Below are 8,924 nucleotides of genomic sequence, written 5' to 3' on the forward strand. Positions count from 1 at the left end.
CCCTTGAACCTCCTTATTCCATACCTTCTCCACACATGACTTAAAAGAATCATGGGTGCACCACATATTTTGAAACTGAAAAGGTTAAGGTTCATAACTCTTAATTTGTTTATGGAATGCGACCACCATAAGACAATGGTCCGAGCTTTTCCTATTTAAATACTCTAAACAAGCCGAAGTGAAAGCTCTCAAAAAGACATTATTTAAGAGTGCTCTATCAATCTGAACCCCGCTCCTCGATGCACCTGCATGTCCATTACACCACAACATGCGACTTCCCGAGTATCTCAACTCTGCAAGACCATAAGCATCCAGACATCTATTAAAATCCTCCATTGTAGCCAGAGGTCTTGGATTGCTAGCAATGTGCTCCCCATCCTCTCGAATAATATTAAAATCTCCCACCATAAGCCACGGAGAATCATTTTCTTGCAACCCTTCTAACTCCTGCCATAGGAACCTTCTTTCTTGTTGTTGACATTTTGCATAAATAAAGTTCACTAACACTTTCAGATTTCCCCAGAAAAACCATCCAGACAAACTCTGATCCGACATAGAAACCATCTCAAACATAAGAACATCGCTCCACAGAAGCCATATCTTACCACCAATCGCTTCACTAGCACAAAAATTAGGCAAACCTACCAAACTTGCTACACAAGACAAACAAGTTTCACTTTGAAAAGGTTCTAAAATTGCGACTATCTGAGCATTATGCTTTTTCACCAATCGCCTTAACCTACTCTTTGACGTGCTTATCCCACGCACATTCCATACCAGTATTGTTTGATTCATAAATTAATTTTGGTAGGATGGGATATCACCCTCTGGGATTGTCTCACCTGCTGATCCACCTGTCGTTGTTTTTGTCGAGAACTTTGATCCCCTTGATCTGATTCATACCCCTTCACCTTTGATAAATCTCGTAGTTCATCAACCTCCTCTCTATCTGACAAACGGTGACTATCCTCCCCCATAAACGTCCGGACCTCAGCCTCATGCATAATATATGTTCTTCAACTTTCCATCTCTAGCAGTTCCGAGACAATATCAGATGTCCTACCCATATGGCCAAACGCCTCAAGGCCTCTGTCAAGGAACTTGTCCTCCCATAACGTTGACACATGCCCATCCTTCACCTGTAAGAAATAGCCAGATTCCACAGTAAACTCATCCGTCCTGTGCTCATTGAGAATAATAGCCCAATCACTGTCTACTTGCAGACTGGAAGCACCAACATGCTTAGTAACCCAACCTTAGATTGAACTGCACCCTATTTTTCACTTGCCCCATCCCTCTCCTCCTCTCCCATAGACTCCTCCTGCACCACTCCCATTGTGTCAACCACTATCGGCTGAGGATTTTCAAAGTTGTATCCTCTATATTTACCCCTCTTTGGAGGAACTACTTTGGCCTTTTCACACCAATCTTCCTTGTGGGACCCAACTCTTGCATGGCGCCCCTCATTCTTACCCCTCTTATGATTCATCTCCACCAAAACACACCACTGCTGAATGACCTTGCTGATTACACTTACCACAGTAAAACCCCGACTTTTCATACATTGCCTCCTGCTAGAATTTTTTTAAAGCCACTACAATCGGGAAGCCTTTGATTGGCTCCTCTAGCAAATCAACCTCCACACAAATACGAGCCCCCGTAGCCCTGGTTCTATGTCAAGTTGCATTAGTGCCTAAGAAGCGGCCAAACCTAGTCGCAAATATCTGTTAGCAATCTATCCGATACATATGCATTGGAAGACCTGAAAGAAAAATCCATTGAGGCAATAAAGAAGGTTCCTTATGAAGATCAAAATCTTTTGTCCATCTAAATAAACGAGAAATGCATCCTTCCCATTACCCATCCTTCTCTAGCCTAGCCATGAATAAAATCACTCTCATTGGTCATCTGAGCAAGAACATGATGAGCATCCATAAAACTTATTGTTGGATTAACATGCAACCCCCAAGTTTTCACCATAGATAAATGAATAGCATCAATGGGTGGTCTGGACCGAATAAACATTAGAACGAGAGCAAAGCGAAAATCCTCCACCGCTTTAAACATTTCTTGTTCTGAAAAAACAAAACCTTGCTCACCCTGAATATCCATAAGATAACGCATCTATAACTTCAACGATGAGGACTCATGCAAACGAGAAGCAACCTGCATGTACGACTTTTGCATGGCTCCACCATGATCCGAAGAGCCCTTTGGTGGCACAATCACCAAGGGGCCTACAGGTGCTGCCATGGCAATGCGTCAATCAAGAAAATGAAAACCTAGCAAAAAACAAGTCTGAGATTTATGGAGCAAAAAATCATCACAATGGAGAGGATGTACTTAAGAGCGGCATGATCTGTAAATACAATGATAGGTGATCCAATCAAATAAGAACGGATATTATTTAATGCAAATACTACAGCTAGCAACTATTTCTCAATGGTAGAGTAATTCATTTGAGTAGTGTTCAGAGTTCTACTAGCATAATAAATAACGTAAGGTTTTCCCTTAATCCGCTGCCTAAGTATCGCTCCCATTGCATTGTCACTTGCGTCACACATGATTTCAAAAGGAAGACTCCAATCGGGTGGTTGCACAATAAGTGTGGATGTTAATATGTCAATTAGCATTGTAAACACATCTTGACAAGCATCTATCCGCTCAAATGGGTTATCTTGAACAAGAAGGCTACACAAAGGTCGTGAGACATAGAAAAATTTTGTATAAACCTTCTATAAAAACTAGCATGGCCAAGGAAGGATTCTACCTCTTTAACAGTTTTTGGAGTTGGCAGCTTTGAAATTAACTCAATCTTGGATTGGCCAACCTCTATACCCTTTAAAGAAACAACATGACCCAATACAATACTCGAGGATACCATAAAATGGCACGTTTCCCAATTGAGAACAAGGTGTTTCTCTTCACAGCGAACCAAGACTCTCTTCAGATGTACCAAACAATTGAGTACAAGGTATTTTCGTTCACAAAGAACCAAGACTCTACTCAGATTTATCAAACAAGTGTCAAAGGAATCACCAAAAATAGTCAAATTATCCATTAAAACTTTCATACAATTTTCAACCATGTCACTAAATATGCTCATCATGCAATATTGAAAAGTAGCAGGTGCATTACACAATCAAAGTGGAATTCTATGAAAGGCATACGTACCAAAAGGGCAAGTGAATGTGGTTTTATCTTGGTCTTTTGATACAATTTCAATTTGATAGTAACCAGAGTAACCATCCAAAAAAAGTAGAAAGGGTGATCAGCAACTCGCTCAAGGATTTGATCAATAAAAGGAAGGGGGAAATGGTTTTTTCTAGTGGCAGAATTCGGTTTTTAGTAATCAATACACATCTGCCACCCAGACACAAGCTTTGTAGGTACTAGCTCTCCCATTTTATTCTTCACCACAGTAACGCCTGACTTTTTGGGGACAATCTGCATAGGATTAACCCATTTACTATCAGTAATAGAGCGTATAATCCCTACATCTAACAATTTTAATACTTCATTCTTTACCACTTCTTTCATGGCAGGATTAAGTCTGTGTTGTGGGTCTCTACGAGGCTTAGCTTTTTCCTCTAAATTAATTTTATGAGAATAGACTAAGGGGCTAACACCTTTAATATCTGCAATACTCCAACCTATAGCTAACTTATGCTCATTTAAAGTGTGAAGCAGTTGCTCACCTTGAGAGTTAGACAATTCATATGAGATAAAAGCAGGAAAAATATCACCTGGACCGAGGAAAGCATGTTTTAAACCTTTAAGCAAACGTTTCAATTCGACTTTTGATGCCTCTGAATTTGAAAGAATTTGTTTTTCACTTTTCTTAGGCAACTCCTTGATTTTTTATTGCCAAGCCTGTGTGCCATGATCCTGAGTTTCATGAAAAATAGCATAAACATCAATAACATCAGATGAATCACTAATAGTGTCTAACTAAGAGTTAATAAGGAAGTATTCAAGGGGGTTAGAATCATGAGCTATGTGAACTCCCTTATCTATGAGTGCATCAATCATGTACGTTTGGTGACACTCATCATCTTCTATTGGTTGTTTTCCAACATGAAAAATATTCACCTCGAGAGTCAAATTCTCAAAAGAGAGTTTCATTATACTGTTCCTACGATTAATAAGAGTGTTAGCAGTATTAAGGAAAGGTCTACCTAAAATCAAGGGAATTTTAGAACTAGAATTAACAACAGAATTGGTGTTAAGAATTAAGAAATCAATAGGATAATAAAATTCATCAATTTAAATCAAAACATCCTTCACCACACCCCGTGGCACTTTGAGAGAATGTTCAGCTAGTTGCAATACCACAAGAGTGGGTTTGAATTCTCCCAACCCTGATTGCAAATAAATTGAATAAGGTATCAAATTTACATTGGCTCCTAAATCTAGTAAGGCTTGCCTAGACTCATAATTTTCAATATTACATGCAATAATTAGACAATTAGGATCTTTGTACTTAGGAGAAATTCGCTGCTCAATTAGAGTACTAAATTGCTATATTAGAAATGTTGTCTTCTTAACATAGTACTTCCTCTTAACTTATATACAAATCTTGGAGAACTTTTGTATAAGTAGGAACTTATTTAATAACATGCAAAAGAGAAAGATTCATCTTTACCTGCCTGAGGTTCTCCAAGATTTCATTGTTAGAATCCAAAGTTCAAATACCAGATTTTAAAACTTGAGGAAATGGTACCTTAACTGGGCTATTGAGTACCTTAGCTTCCTTAGACAACTCAGCACTATTATTACTTTGTTCCTCTTCAATATCCTCTGGCTAATCAGTTGTTGGGATGTGTAAGGACTTACCACTTTGTGTCACAATGACATTGACCTCTTTCAAATTTTATTGCGCAATATGTTGACCTTGGGGCATGTGTTGAGCTTGAGAAGGGAACTTGCCATATTTATTCACACTCAAAGAAGTCATCAACTTGGATACATGACTCTTTATTTCCTTATTTTTCTCAACAACCTACGTAATCAAAGACTCAAACTTTTGATTAGTTTTACCATGTACCCCAATAAAATGCAAAGTATCTTCTAAGGGGTTCCTAGAAGAGGGAGATGCATGCTATGGTGTAGAGTAATTCCTTGATGGTCGTGAATGTCCAACTTCCAACTAAAGTTTAGGTTATTTCTCCAACCAGGATTGTATGTATCTAAGTAGGGTGAAAATGGCTTTTTATACATGCCAAGAGAATTGCAATGTTCCTTATACACTCTTCTCATCTCAGCAAGTGTTGGGCAATCTTGTGCAAGATGATCTACTCCCTGATAAACAAAACAAAGTTTAAAGGCATCAGCTTAGGGAATAATACGAGCTGCCATAGTTTCCTTCATTTTCAATGCCTCTAGCTATCTAGTTAAGCCCTCCATCCTTGCTTTCAAGTTATCTTCTTCTTCGAGATGATAGATGCCTCCACTAAAATGAGTTTGATTGGAGCATGCTCGATTGGTACTGTCAATAGCATTTGGTCCTGTCTAGGTGTGAGCTTTTTCTGCAAGTTCATTTAAATACTCTATTGCCTCATCTGGATCCTTCTACAAAAACTCATCATTACATTTACACACCATTTTAACAAATTGACGCTATCTAGGAGTAAGACCTTCATAAAAATAGCTAAGTAGATGCCAGCTTTCATAACCATGATTGGGACACAAGCTAAGTACTCTTTAAAACATTCAAATGCTTGATATGAAGTCTCACTATCATTTTGTGTAAAAATTGAGATTTGCCTTTTCAAAGCATTAGTCTTATGATGAGGAAAGTATTTATTGAAAAAAATTTGGGTCATCTTAGTCCATGACCAATTAACTGTGGTCTCAATGAATACATCCAACTCTTTGCCTTATCCTTTAGTGAGAAAGGAAATAACTTAAGTCGAACAGCATCTACAGTGCCAGGTTGAACAGCAACAACCTCTTCAAACTCCCTAATATGCACATATGGATTTTCACTCTCCAAACCATGAAAAGTAGGGAGAAGTTGTATCACACCTGGTTTGAAATCTATTGGAGGACTATTAAGTGGAAATATAATACATGATGGTGTTCTTGTACATGTAGAGCGAAGGTACTCATGTAGAGTCCTAGGTTGATCTTCGTGCACACTCATGTTAGATGAAGAAAATGATGAAATAGAATGTTTATGAAAATTAGATGGCATGTCAAACAGATTATCAAAGAGGGTATAAGTGTCTACTTCAGGTCTCCTTGCAAATCTACCTAAGTCACCTCTAGATCTATGCATGTAAACATTGAAAGAGAAAGAAAAAAAAAAAAAAGACTACATCTAAAATTGAAACAAAGTAGAAGAAAGGAACAAGTTCAGTGCGTTTGGTTTGTCAAATTCAGCAAAACTATTCTTTGAATGCACTTCTTGAACTGTCTCCCCGGCAACAACACCAATTTGATTACACATATAATCTAGCAATTAAACTTGTAAAAGCAATGTTCAGAATACACTATCGTGCAATCATTACCCCTCATCTCCGTCAGAAAGAGGCTAGTGTTTAACTATAAGACATGAGAGATTCCTTAGCCAAACCTTAACTGCCAACCAAACTCCCGACGCCAAATCTTGTGAGTTTTCCATCCGAGCCTTGCAATAACGCAACTAGAGGCACCTTGTTATAATATAAGGTATAATGCCAAGTAAAATAACCCTATGACTCGATTTCTTTGCTAAGTTAAACCACTGCATCACAGTCACCCACCATGACATTCCTACAAAATGTGGTATGCCCAGCGGAAATGCAACCATCTTCTAAACTTTAGAGGCAATAATCCCACAACATAACACATGGTTCAAAGTTTCGGCTTGACCTAAACAACAATCATATTGAGAGGCCAATGGAATTCCCAGATATTGCACTCGAGAGTCTAAGTCCATTAAATCTGGCTTTCCACATACATACAGACATCTTTTTCGGAAGAAGATGGTGTCAAATCCAATCCATGCCCACTTGTTCAGTGCCTTTGATACGAATGATATCCCAAGTAGTGGCAGACATAAAAAGTCCATCCAAATTGTAATATCCTTGCCTTCTCTTCTCACCACAATTTCACGCATAATCTCACTGGCCTTATATTTACTAACTAGTTCTACAAGATAATTTTCATCCCAGGGGCCATCCACCTAAACAGCTTGTATTTTAATATCAGCAGGCACAACATCTCCACTAACACTGAGAGGCCCACTCGCCAACCAACGATCAAACCAAAAGGAAGACCCACCCTTTTTCACTTCACTTTTACATTATCAACCGCATCGGGAAGAACATTCATGATCGATCTCCAGAAATGGGATGCAATTCGGCAAACCTCAGCAAATAAAATATGACCATACTTCACATATTTAGCTCGAAAGAACTGTGTCCACAGATTTTCTACTGATAAAAGTCTCCATGCAAATTTCATGTGGAGTGACCTTTGAACCTCATGAAAATTCCTCAAGCCAATATCCTTTTCCTTGTGAGGTTTGCACATTTTATCCCAAGCACACCAATCACCATTTCATCCTCAGTTTCCCATTAAATTTTTCCCCAAAAAATGTTGAAAGAAAATAGTTGATTTTTTTGAAAACCTTCAAAAGGACATTCAAAACTGCTAAGAGATGGGTTGCCATACATGATAGAACTATTTAAGAAGAGTGAGTCTACCACCTTCCGAAATTAGCTTCAATTTCCAGCCTGCCACTTTTTTTTTTTTTAATCTTCTTAATAAGAGGTTCTAAATCCCATGATGTGAGATGACCTAAGACAGGAGGGACTCCCAAGAAAATGATAGGGAACTTGCCTCCAACAACAGTCAATCTCATTAGATTTCAACTCCTAGAAAAGGTAATGGACTTTGAGAAGAACAAAGCTGATTTATCCTTGTTAATTAATTTGTTGGACCACTTCTTATAAACCTCTAGCATTTTAATCAGTACGAGCACTTGCCACCATTCACAAAGACTAAGAGGTCATCAGCATAGACTAAGTAGGAAACTAACGGAGCACCTGTGGGATGTGAAAAATAGCCAATTCGACCCTTTTCAAAATTCTTTTGAAGTAATTTTGACAACACCTCCTCATAGTAATAAACAAATAAGGCGAGAGCGGATCACCTTGCCTTAGGCCCGAGACTGTTGGAAGAAACCTTTAAGAGTTCCATTCATCATAGTGGAGAACCATGGAGATAGGTCATGTACTCCTACTGCATACGCAATGTTAGGTCTAGTATAAGCAGCCGCATAACGTAAACTTCCAATCATGCTAGCTTATTCTTCTTGATTTATCACATCATCATCATTTTCAATAGAAAATAAATGAACACTAGGATAAAAAAGAGTAACAACATGCTTGCATCTAACATAATTATATTTCTTTAATAATTTTTCTACTTAATGCGATTGATCAAGAAAAATACAATCACATATTTTGGTATTTTCATACCCAAAACAATTAGCCTCACCAAGATCTTTCATATCAAAATGATTTCTAAGCATATTTTTGGTTTCACCAATGAGATGCAAATTAGAACCAAATATAAGCAAATCATCCACATATAGGCTAATAATAACATGTGATTTAATAGATACATTTATCACACTCATTTGACTTATATTCATTCTCAATCATGCAAGAAGAAAACTTCTCATGCCATAGTTAAGGAGCCTGTTTTAAGCCATATAGAGATTTTGTCAACTTCAACACTTTGCTTTCTTGGCCAGACTCTACAAAACGTTTCGGTTGGTCCCTAGATCCCCATTCAAAAATGTTGTTTTAACATCCATTTGAAGAATGTTTAAATCATAAATTGCATCAATTGCAAGTTAAACTTTGATGGAAGTTATTCTAATAACTGGAGAAAAAGTATCAGAAAAATAAAGATCGCCGTTTTGTTAAACA

At 37.9% G+C, this 8,924-nt stretch overlaps 1 non-coding gene across 1 annotated transcript; it reads left to right on the forward strand.

The window, feature by feature from the left end:
- The first annotated feature begins 5,672 nt into the window (after nt 1–5,672).
- Nucleotides 5,673–5,779, forward strand: LOC122293819. Its single transcript, XR_006237368.1, has one exon. It is a non-coding gene; the product is annotated as a small nucleolar RNA R71 (small nucleolar RNA).
- The last annotated feature ends 3,145 nt before the right edge of the window (nt 5,780–8,924 follow it).

This window comes from Carya illinoinensis, chromosome 1, assembly GCF_018687715.1.
Source record: "Carya illinoinensis cultivar Pawnee chromosome 1, C.illinoinensisPawnee_v1, whole genome shotgun sequence".
Classification (NCBI taxonomy): domain Eukaryota; kingdom Viridiplantae; phylum Streptophyta; class Magnoliopsida; order Fagales; family Juglandaceae; genus Carya; species Carya illinoinensis.